Genomic DNA, 8,595 nt, shown 5'->3' on the forward strand with positions numbered 1-8,595 from the left:
GGGGAAAGAAACTTTTCCTGGTATCTAGCCTAACCCTCCCATGACACAGCTCCAGCTGTTCCCTTGGCTCCTGCTCCTGGTCACAGAGATCAGAGATTGGAGCTGCCCCCCACTGCCCCTTGTGAGGAAGCTGCAGACCCCAATGAGTCTCCTCCAGGCTGAACAAACCTCAGCCATGTGTCCTGGCCATGTGCTACATTCTCCCTCAGCACAGATTGGCTGCCCTCTCCCTCCATCCTGAGGGATACAGATCGAGTGTGAAGCAAACAGGAGATGGAAGTACACCAGGGAATGTTTTGTTGCCCAAGGACTGATGCACAGCCCCCCATTAATGTGGGCCCTTCTATGTTCATATGTTAAAAAAACCAAGCTGGTCCACTGCTGCCCACTGTCCACTCTAAACGTTTAAGCAGTTCAACTCCTCACAAAATCTGAGAAAACCGACCTGAAACCTGGAGTAGTTGAAGGGAAATCTGCCAAAGACTTTGCAGAACTCAGAATTTGGTCCCTTCTTTGCACACGACTTGGACATCACAGCTAAGGCACTGAGGAGCTGGAAGCACAGCTTAGTAAAAGCTCTTGGAGGGACAAACTGACCTATATTAATTAGTAGGTACTCAATGATGAAAGGAAATTGAAACCATTTCCAAGGCAGTGTTTCTGGATTCAGGCTTGATGAAGGAAATGAAGACTCAGCCTTGGGCAGAAAATCGGGAAAAAGAGCTTTGCTGGAGCCCAAGTGCTCGTCAAGACGTTTGTAGTGGACACAGCTGTGCAGGAGATGCAGAGTCATGTGGAGCTTTACCTTGACCTGGGAACGGAGGGGAGCTGTGGGACGGCACTGCCTTGGTTTTCCAAGCTGGCACACTCTCTTTTGAGGGCAGAGTGATAGCCCATTTTTAGCTGGGCTGGAGGCCACAGGGACAAGATCACCCAGGACTGGGTTGAGTCAGGGAGTCAGTGTTCATGGAAACACTGAAGCCCTCATCAGCATAGGCACCATCCAGCACTGCCTGCGTTTCTGTTTGTTATCTGCCTCCTGGGAGGCACCTTGTCCTGACCAGCCATCACAACTTGCCCTGGCCAGGGATGTGAAGCCCAGCACCAAAAATGTGTCCCCCCAGCACCCCTCCTGCAGTGCAGTATGGTTTATTTGCTCCCTGTGCCTGCTGGCAGCCAGGAAAGGTAAGAAAACAAAGTGACAGCCACTGAAAGGCCACCCTGAAGGAAGTGCAAGTCCTTGTGTGGCCTTTTGGGGTGAGGGACCCCAGTGCATTATCCTGTGCATTATCCTCTTTGTGAGGTGGTCATGTCTCTTGCCTCAAGGACACTGCAGGTTATGTTGATGCTGAGGTTCAGGTTAAAACAGAAACCATTACACCAATCTTCAAGGCCAGGTTCTGTGTGCAGTGCTGGGTGAACACCACATGCAGCTGGGTCTGTTGTGCTGCCCATGTCATGCTCAAATTATCAAGGCTTAAGCCAACGGCTCACAAGGAGTTTCTCCAGACTTCCCCAGACCTCACAGCCATGGCATCCTATGTTCCTGCCATTCCTGGCCGTGTGACAAAGCTCTTCCAGCAATGAGCAGTGCCATGAACCAGGGGTGAAGATCCCTAAAATACCTTTGCCTTTGCTGATGTCGCTGGAGAGCTGCATTTCCCTCCAGGGCAGTCTCAGCTGCTCCTGACCTCAATACAAAGAGCTGGCATGTCTCAGCTGTCCTTTACCATGTCTGAGTGGTATAAATGACAGGCACCTACTTCTGCATCATCATCCAAGATCAATGGGAATCCTCAGTAAACACTGCAGACACAGAAACCCATGGGCAAAAGGGCCCAGTCAAGGAAGCAGCTTCTACAGCTGCAGCAGTGAGGCAAAACAGGCTGGTTTGGGGACCTGCCGGTGCCCTTGGGACAGTCAGAGGAGAAAACAGAATCCTATGAATGTGCCAAGATTTATGGGATTATGAATATGCATGTACATTTAATTATTCCCAGCACTGTGGTCAGAAAGGGCTGCAGTAACACCACAGCTGTCCCCAGTAAAAAGCTGTCAAAACCCCTGAATTTCTCTAAAGTGCAGTGTCAATCCCAAAACTGGCACTGCCTTCCAATGAGGTCTGTGCCTACATCAAGCTATGGCCAATCCTTCTGGACCATCATCCAGGCACCAGGGATTCCAATACCCAGAGGTTTGCTTTTGGGAAGGAGAGGAACCAGAGAAGGTTCCTATTCTCCTGCTCTAGTGAGCGGGGTGTGCTGGATGCATGACATTTTCGGAGCCCTGCAGGACTTCAGGACACACTGAATCCTGTTCACACCAACACTCCCACCTGGGTGGCTGCAGGACACCAATCCGGCTCTCTCCAGCCGTTGGTGGCAGTGCTTCCCCCATGCAGCAGCTTGACAGAGTCCTTCAGACAGCAAGTGTATCCTGCATCCATGTGCAACAGGAAGGACATCTGGAGAAACCAGCCTCATTGCTCACTCAGCAATTTGTACACCACACCTAGAGTTAATCTCTTTATTCTTTCAAATCCCAGAAGACCTGCTGGGATGGTCTAATTCTGGGCTCTCTTGTGCTCTGGCTGGTGCCATCTCTGAAACTGCTCAGCACAGTGGGCACATGAAGTGTACCCAGGTTGGCTCTGTGGTTTCTGCTTCATGGATCTGTCAGCTCTTGCTAATCTTAGGCTGCCCCTGAAGAAGTCGCTGGGGTGGACAGCAGCTTCCTTCAGGAAAGCCTGGAAGCTGGAGGAATCAAAAGGATATAAAGGGGTCTTTTCTGCATTGCCCTGCTGTGGCTGCTTTGCACAGGGGCTCAGCTGACTGTCCTTAAGCACAGCCTCCAGCTGCCTCCTTGGAGCCCTCACTCTCCACTTGGGCCCAAGTTTGCTGGAGATTTTTCTGGGGCCAAGGAAGGAAAGCAGGGCAATGACCTCTCCATTTTGTGCTTGTGACAGTGAAATAGTCCCTTTCTCTTATTGTGTGCTGCAAGGCCTTTCAGTTTTGGCACAAAGAACCATCCCTGGCAGGAGTCTGCCATCTCCCTGCTCCAGGACAGCACTCAGCATCTGGCACAAAGTTTTGCCCCACATTTTATCGGTAAGACTCTGTCTCTCTGCCTTACACAAAGACTGAAGGAAAGAATCTGATTCTCCAAAAAATGCAAACTTGCCTGCCCTGAGAAGTATTCCTGGCATCCCTTCATCAGCCCTTCCACCAGCAGGAACTCCTTTAGCTTGAAATCCTCTCTCCTTTTCCTTTTGCTCTCTGTGAAACTCCTCCAGAGCCACTCAGTCCCATGCTGCCACTTTTCCCAAGTGCACTTCACCCAGCCTTATCCTGGCTCCTCTCCATTTTTTGCATGACCGCTATCGAGTCAACAGATGGCACTCGGGAACTGCTGGGAGGATCTGGGAGGCAGCTGCCAAAAGCCCACTGAAGGAGCTGAAGTCTGGATGCTGTGGGAGGCTGTTTCTGTATTATGTGTCAGGACTGCAGATAAGGCACAGGGCCGAGTCTCAAGGCACGGCTGTGTGCAGCGATGTGCTGCCCGAGGCTCCTGAGCTGAACTAGCAATCCTTCTCCAGGCCTTGGACAGAGGCAGGGATGGGAACACAGTGTATCAAAGAAGAGTTCCGGGAGGCCTGGAGGCATACTTCCTACCAAACACACAATAAGGCAATTCCTCTTGCCTCCCTTGCCTCCCCCAGCTCTGGTCCTTCAAGCAGCTGCACTGCAGGATTAAAAAGGGGTTGAGGTCTTTCCTCCAGCCAGGAGAAAGGTCAGCATATTTCCTAGACTGGGAAGAAGGCAGGAACCTTAAATGGGCTTTAGCTGGAGAGACTCATGGGGATCAAAGAGCTGCTGAGACATTTGTTTTGAAATGAATCAAAATTAAAACTACCAAAGACAGTTAAAGGATGTAATGGCAGCTTGGTCCTGCTTAAAAGCAGTAAGGATCATAGCTGCCTGTTGGTACTTCCACAGGCATACCAATCACGGCACAGCACAGAAACATCTCAGGGTGTGCAGAGCAGCCCTCTTCCCATTTGGAACAAGACATCCCCTCTTTTCCCCTTCCCTGTGCATCATTGCAGCCTGCAGGGTCCTGCCTCAAGTCCTGTGGGTGAGTTCTGTGCATACCTGTGTTTAATGACACCGTGAAAAACCCATGATCTTGTCAGCTCTCCCAATATTTTCTGTTCCTGAAAACTTGTCATTCCAGTATAAGACCTCTGAAGTGGTCATAGGCTGAGCAAATGAAAAATTAATCTGTCCACTTAGTTTTTCTCACTGGCAGACACACTTAGCAGGGACAAATACAGGTTTGCTGACCTTGTTCACTACCCAGCCTTCAGATGTAGGACACAGGACCCAGCCTTGGGAGGGTGTGAGGATGTGGAAAGTGGCCGGGACAGCCAGTCAGGCAGGTTTTTTCATCTTTTATGGAAATGTAGTCCTTGGGGACAGCATGGAATGCTGCAGACAGCAACTTGTTTGCCCTGTCATCAGCAGGGGCCCAGGGAGGCTGCCCATTCCAGCCCATGGCTTCAGCCCAGATCCAGGAGGACACGGACAGCCCAGTGGCCTAGGCTCACAAGCTGCAAATGAGCAGCCAGGAGCCAGCTTGCTCTTGACGTGGTCACATGCCCTTTGTGAACTCCAAATCTCACAATTATTCTATCTATGGCTGCTTTGGGGCTACATGAATTATAGTGACCCACTTTGAGTCTGATGCATGAAGAAAAAAGTGGCAAATTCGGGGCCTCTCATCCCAGCCAAACTCCATTAAAGCCTAACAAACCATCTCATTTCCCTTTGCCAGCAGAACTCAAAAGCAAGCTCCAGAGACCAACCTTGGCTCCAGGGTTTGAGCTGGACTGAAGAATCTCCCTGGGCTCCAGCGGCGCCACTTCACACGGATGCTGCATGGATTCTGACTGGGCTCAGCAGGAAGACTGGCTTTGCTTGTGCAGAGGGTCAAGGTGTGCAGCTGATTGGGAGCACAAACACAGGAAGGACCAGCCTGCACGAGGCTCAGAGGTGCCTGGGAAGGGAGGAGATGAAAAGGGGAGTCGAGGTGGCAATTAAATATTAAAGGACTAGTTCAACAATAATTAGTACCTGTGTGAAGGGAAGGGGTGGAGGTGCCTGGAAAATAGAAGAGATCTTTCCAATAATGTTAGAGTGAATATAAAAGCAAACCTTTACTTGAAAGCTTGCAAGTACACTATATGGCAAAAATCACACATGGTATAGTAATTGTACAATTTTTATAAGGTTAGTCAATTAGTATACTTATCATATACTGTCCATTTAAAAGGTTAGTTGATTAGGTAATAATTCCTGGGGTGTCCACTGGAAGCAGTCCAGAGCTTTCTTTTGCCCCACTTTTGTCTGGTCCAGATTCTGGTTGGAAAACAGAACGTCCTTGTAGTTTGTTCTCTTCTTGAAATAAGACTACACAATATTTAGGTTTATAAAGTTAGCCTATTGTTCCTAAATGTAGGGAAGAAAGTGAGGAAAACTACTAGAAGCTACAGCCATGCTTTAGCAATCTACAAAGCTACAAATATATTAAAAATATTAAAAGCTTAAAATCTTAGGCATCACTTGAAGCACTTGCAGACTTGCTGGGCTGTGCCTGGCTGCTGAGAGCTTCACTCAAGTGGCAGAAAACTTCTGAAAGTGCAAATAATCCCTGCTCCAACAGGATGGAAATCATAATTCAAGAGGGTGATACCTTTCTCTGGGCAACCATTTTGGGTCCCTGAGTGAGATCCTGAGCCAGGTGATTCTCCTTTGGGAATGTGGATATTTTGTTGGCCCTTCTGACTTGATCTCTGCAGAAAAGGCTGAGGGCTTGCCAGGCCTAGGGACACTGTGCAGTCCAAACATATGGGATTAGGGTGGGCTACAATACAATTAGGGTTCAGAACTGGGTTTGTAAAAAGGAAAAGTTCCATTTCCTTTCTCCCTGGAATATTTTGTTCCCTTCAGTACTTTCAGAAGGAATTGATTAAAAACACTCTTCCTTTGCCCTGTTGTTATTGAAACCTTTTGATAAGAAAGGTTTGGAACAAACATTTAAAGATGCCTTTTTCTGGAAGCAACAGATGAAATACTTGGAGCATTTCTGAAGTGCAGTTACTAACAAAAAAAAAAAAAAAAGCAGAAACATTTCAACAAATATGAGAAGTGTAAGCTTTCCACTCTGCTCATATATCTGCTCTTGAGCCAAAAGAACTGGTTTTCATCCCCCCCAAGGCTCTGATCCTCCTGAAATGAGCCGTTTTGGCCAATTTCCTTGGCAAAATGTCAACTGGGCCATCTCTGGATGACACTGACAGGCTAGCACTGGTGCCATTGGGACCTTGTTTAGGCTGTGAAGGTATTGTAACTATTGTAACAGGCAGTTAGTCAAGGTGTGTCACATACCCCAGTGCCTTCTCTGGCTTTCCCCAGGCTGAGAATTTATGTCCCAAATGTCACAGGAAGAATATTTATGTACAAAGGATGAATTAGTCTGGGATATCTCAGGATGCTTGGAGGGAACTGGCTCACTGTCAGTCACGCTTGGAAATGGTGTGAACATATGGGCGGCTTCAGAGCGAATGTGGCTGCACTCCCAGCACACAGCACCAGGAAAAATGGGACAATATTGCCACAGTGAGACTTCCCCTGCCAAGACAAAGTGGTCTTGGGTCTCCATGGGCCTCCTGCCCCTTCAAACACACTGCAAATTCAGCACATCTCTTATTTGCTTCAGTTTGCAATGTACCAGTGCCCAGAAACAAAACTGCCATATGCCTGCAACCTTCTCAGCCCTGGTACTGGGTCAACAACTATTCAGAGCTTTCCAGCACTGCAGGAGCCTTGCAGAAGCCTGAGAAAGAGAGAAGGGCCCTGCATGGATCTCTCCTCTGTGTGCAGCATGTGGGCCATGCTCCAGCACACACCCTGGGCAAAAATGATGACTGACAACCCAAAACGACCTGTGAACCTAATTCCTGAGCCCTTTTCAACCTCATGCCTTAAAATGGTGTGTACTGGGGAAGATGCTTCTTATCAACACAGACAACTGCACAGATTTTGGAAGGTGATGGTTCCTCCAAGCCCATCCCAGTACAGAGTAGTCACAAACAGCACTGAACAAATAGGCACTAAATCTTATTCTTTTAGGTAGTTATACTCCTAAGAACTCAAAATTTTATTGCACCTATGAACAAGGAAAAGGCCATAACGGACCAGTAGAAAGGAGGAAAAAGGTGGGCTCTGTGGAGTGCAAACACCTACAGAGACATGTCCTTCTGTGCACAATGACAGTGCTTGTGCTGTGCTGCTGGGACAGCAGCAAATCAAACTGGCTCTGTAGAGGAGACCCAGCATCCGTCCGGGCCTTTCTCTTCAGGCACCCAGCACCAATGGCTTTGGTGTAAAATGTAAACGTTAAGTCAAACAGCTCTGTCTCAGGTCCTGGCACTGAAACCATGACTAAAGTACTTTATATCTCTAAATTAATCCCTCCTGAAGTTTCAGGAGGTGGGCAGGTACATTCACCTGTAAAATAAGCTCTGCACAGTGAAATGACTGGGGCTCAGTTGGCTAATGCAGTGCTGCCCCCGCCAGAGAGCTGTTCTCTGGCTAAGGAAGCAATTTCAGTGGCTGAGACAATGGGAGGTTTATGCAGCAGGAACAGCCAGAACTGCTGCTGTACCCATGGAGATCTTCCAGCACGGGAGGTGTCTGGCACACTGTCACTGGCTTCAAGCAGCAGAAATACCCTGGCTATTTCATTGCTCCAGTGAGCAGTGACAAACCAGGGTTCATAAGCTGGCTGCAGATCCATGAGCCATTGCACATTGCCTGGAAACCAGCAGTCTGCTGCAATCCGAGGCAGCTGCGCAATGATCCCCAGCCTTGCTTTGGTCACGATGACTTCAAGGGCTTGGGTGTCCATGAAACTCATGACATGAGTGTTTTTGCACTGTGCAAAACACCATCGTGGTGTCACCACTTCAAGCTGTCAGCTTTGAGCATGGTTTCCCTGAGATTCGGAGTAGCGTTGCCTGCAGAAAAAGAGGCAGGGATGCATCCCAATCCAAAGAGACTCCTCCGGACCACTTAGCCTCCATCCTGCTGACCTACCCATCATGGTTTGCCAGGCACTGTGAAAGAAAGAGTTCCTCTGGGTGAAGGATGTTCATATCTTGATGCAATTGTCTTGTGGGAAGCATTTATGTTCCTAGTTCCTAAAATAGTTTGGGACCCCCATTTACATGTCCTTCCTGCTCACCCTTAGGTTGTTCCTGTAAGGAGAGGAAATCTTGGGATCAGCACATGCCTCCCCTAGAATGACACTGAGATCTGCCCCACCAGTCTCAGGCTGGCCAAGCACAGGGAGGTGACAGAGTGGCAATATTCCAAATGACACAACACATTAAGGAGAGCATCAGCTTCTGGCTGATGGGAGAGGGAGCTCCTCCTCTGCTGCACTGCAGGGGAGGAGCCAAGCAGGTTTGAAGTAAGGGACTCCTGGATTCCTGGATTTGGCCACCACAGCCAGTCCCCCCAGCCCTGGCAGTGC

This window comes from Agelaius phoeniceus, chromosome 6 (genome assembly GCF_051311805.1).
Source record: "Agelaius phoeniceus isolate bAgePho1 chromosome 6, bAgePho1.hap1, whole genome shotgun sequence".
Taxonomy (NCBI): domain Eukaryota; kingdom Metazoa; phylum Chordata; class Aves; order Passeriformes; family Icteridae; genus Agelaius; species Agelaius phoeniceus.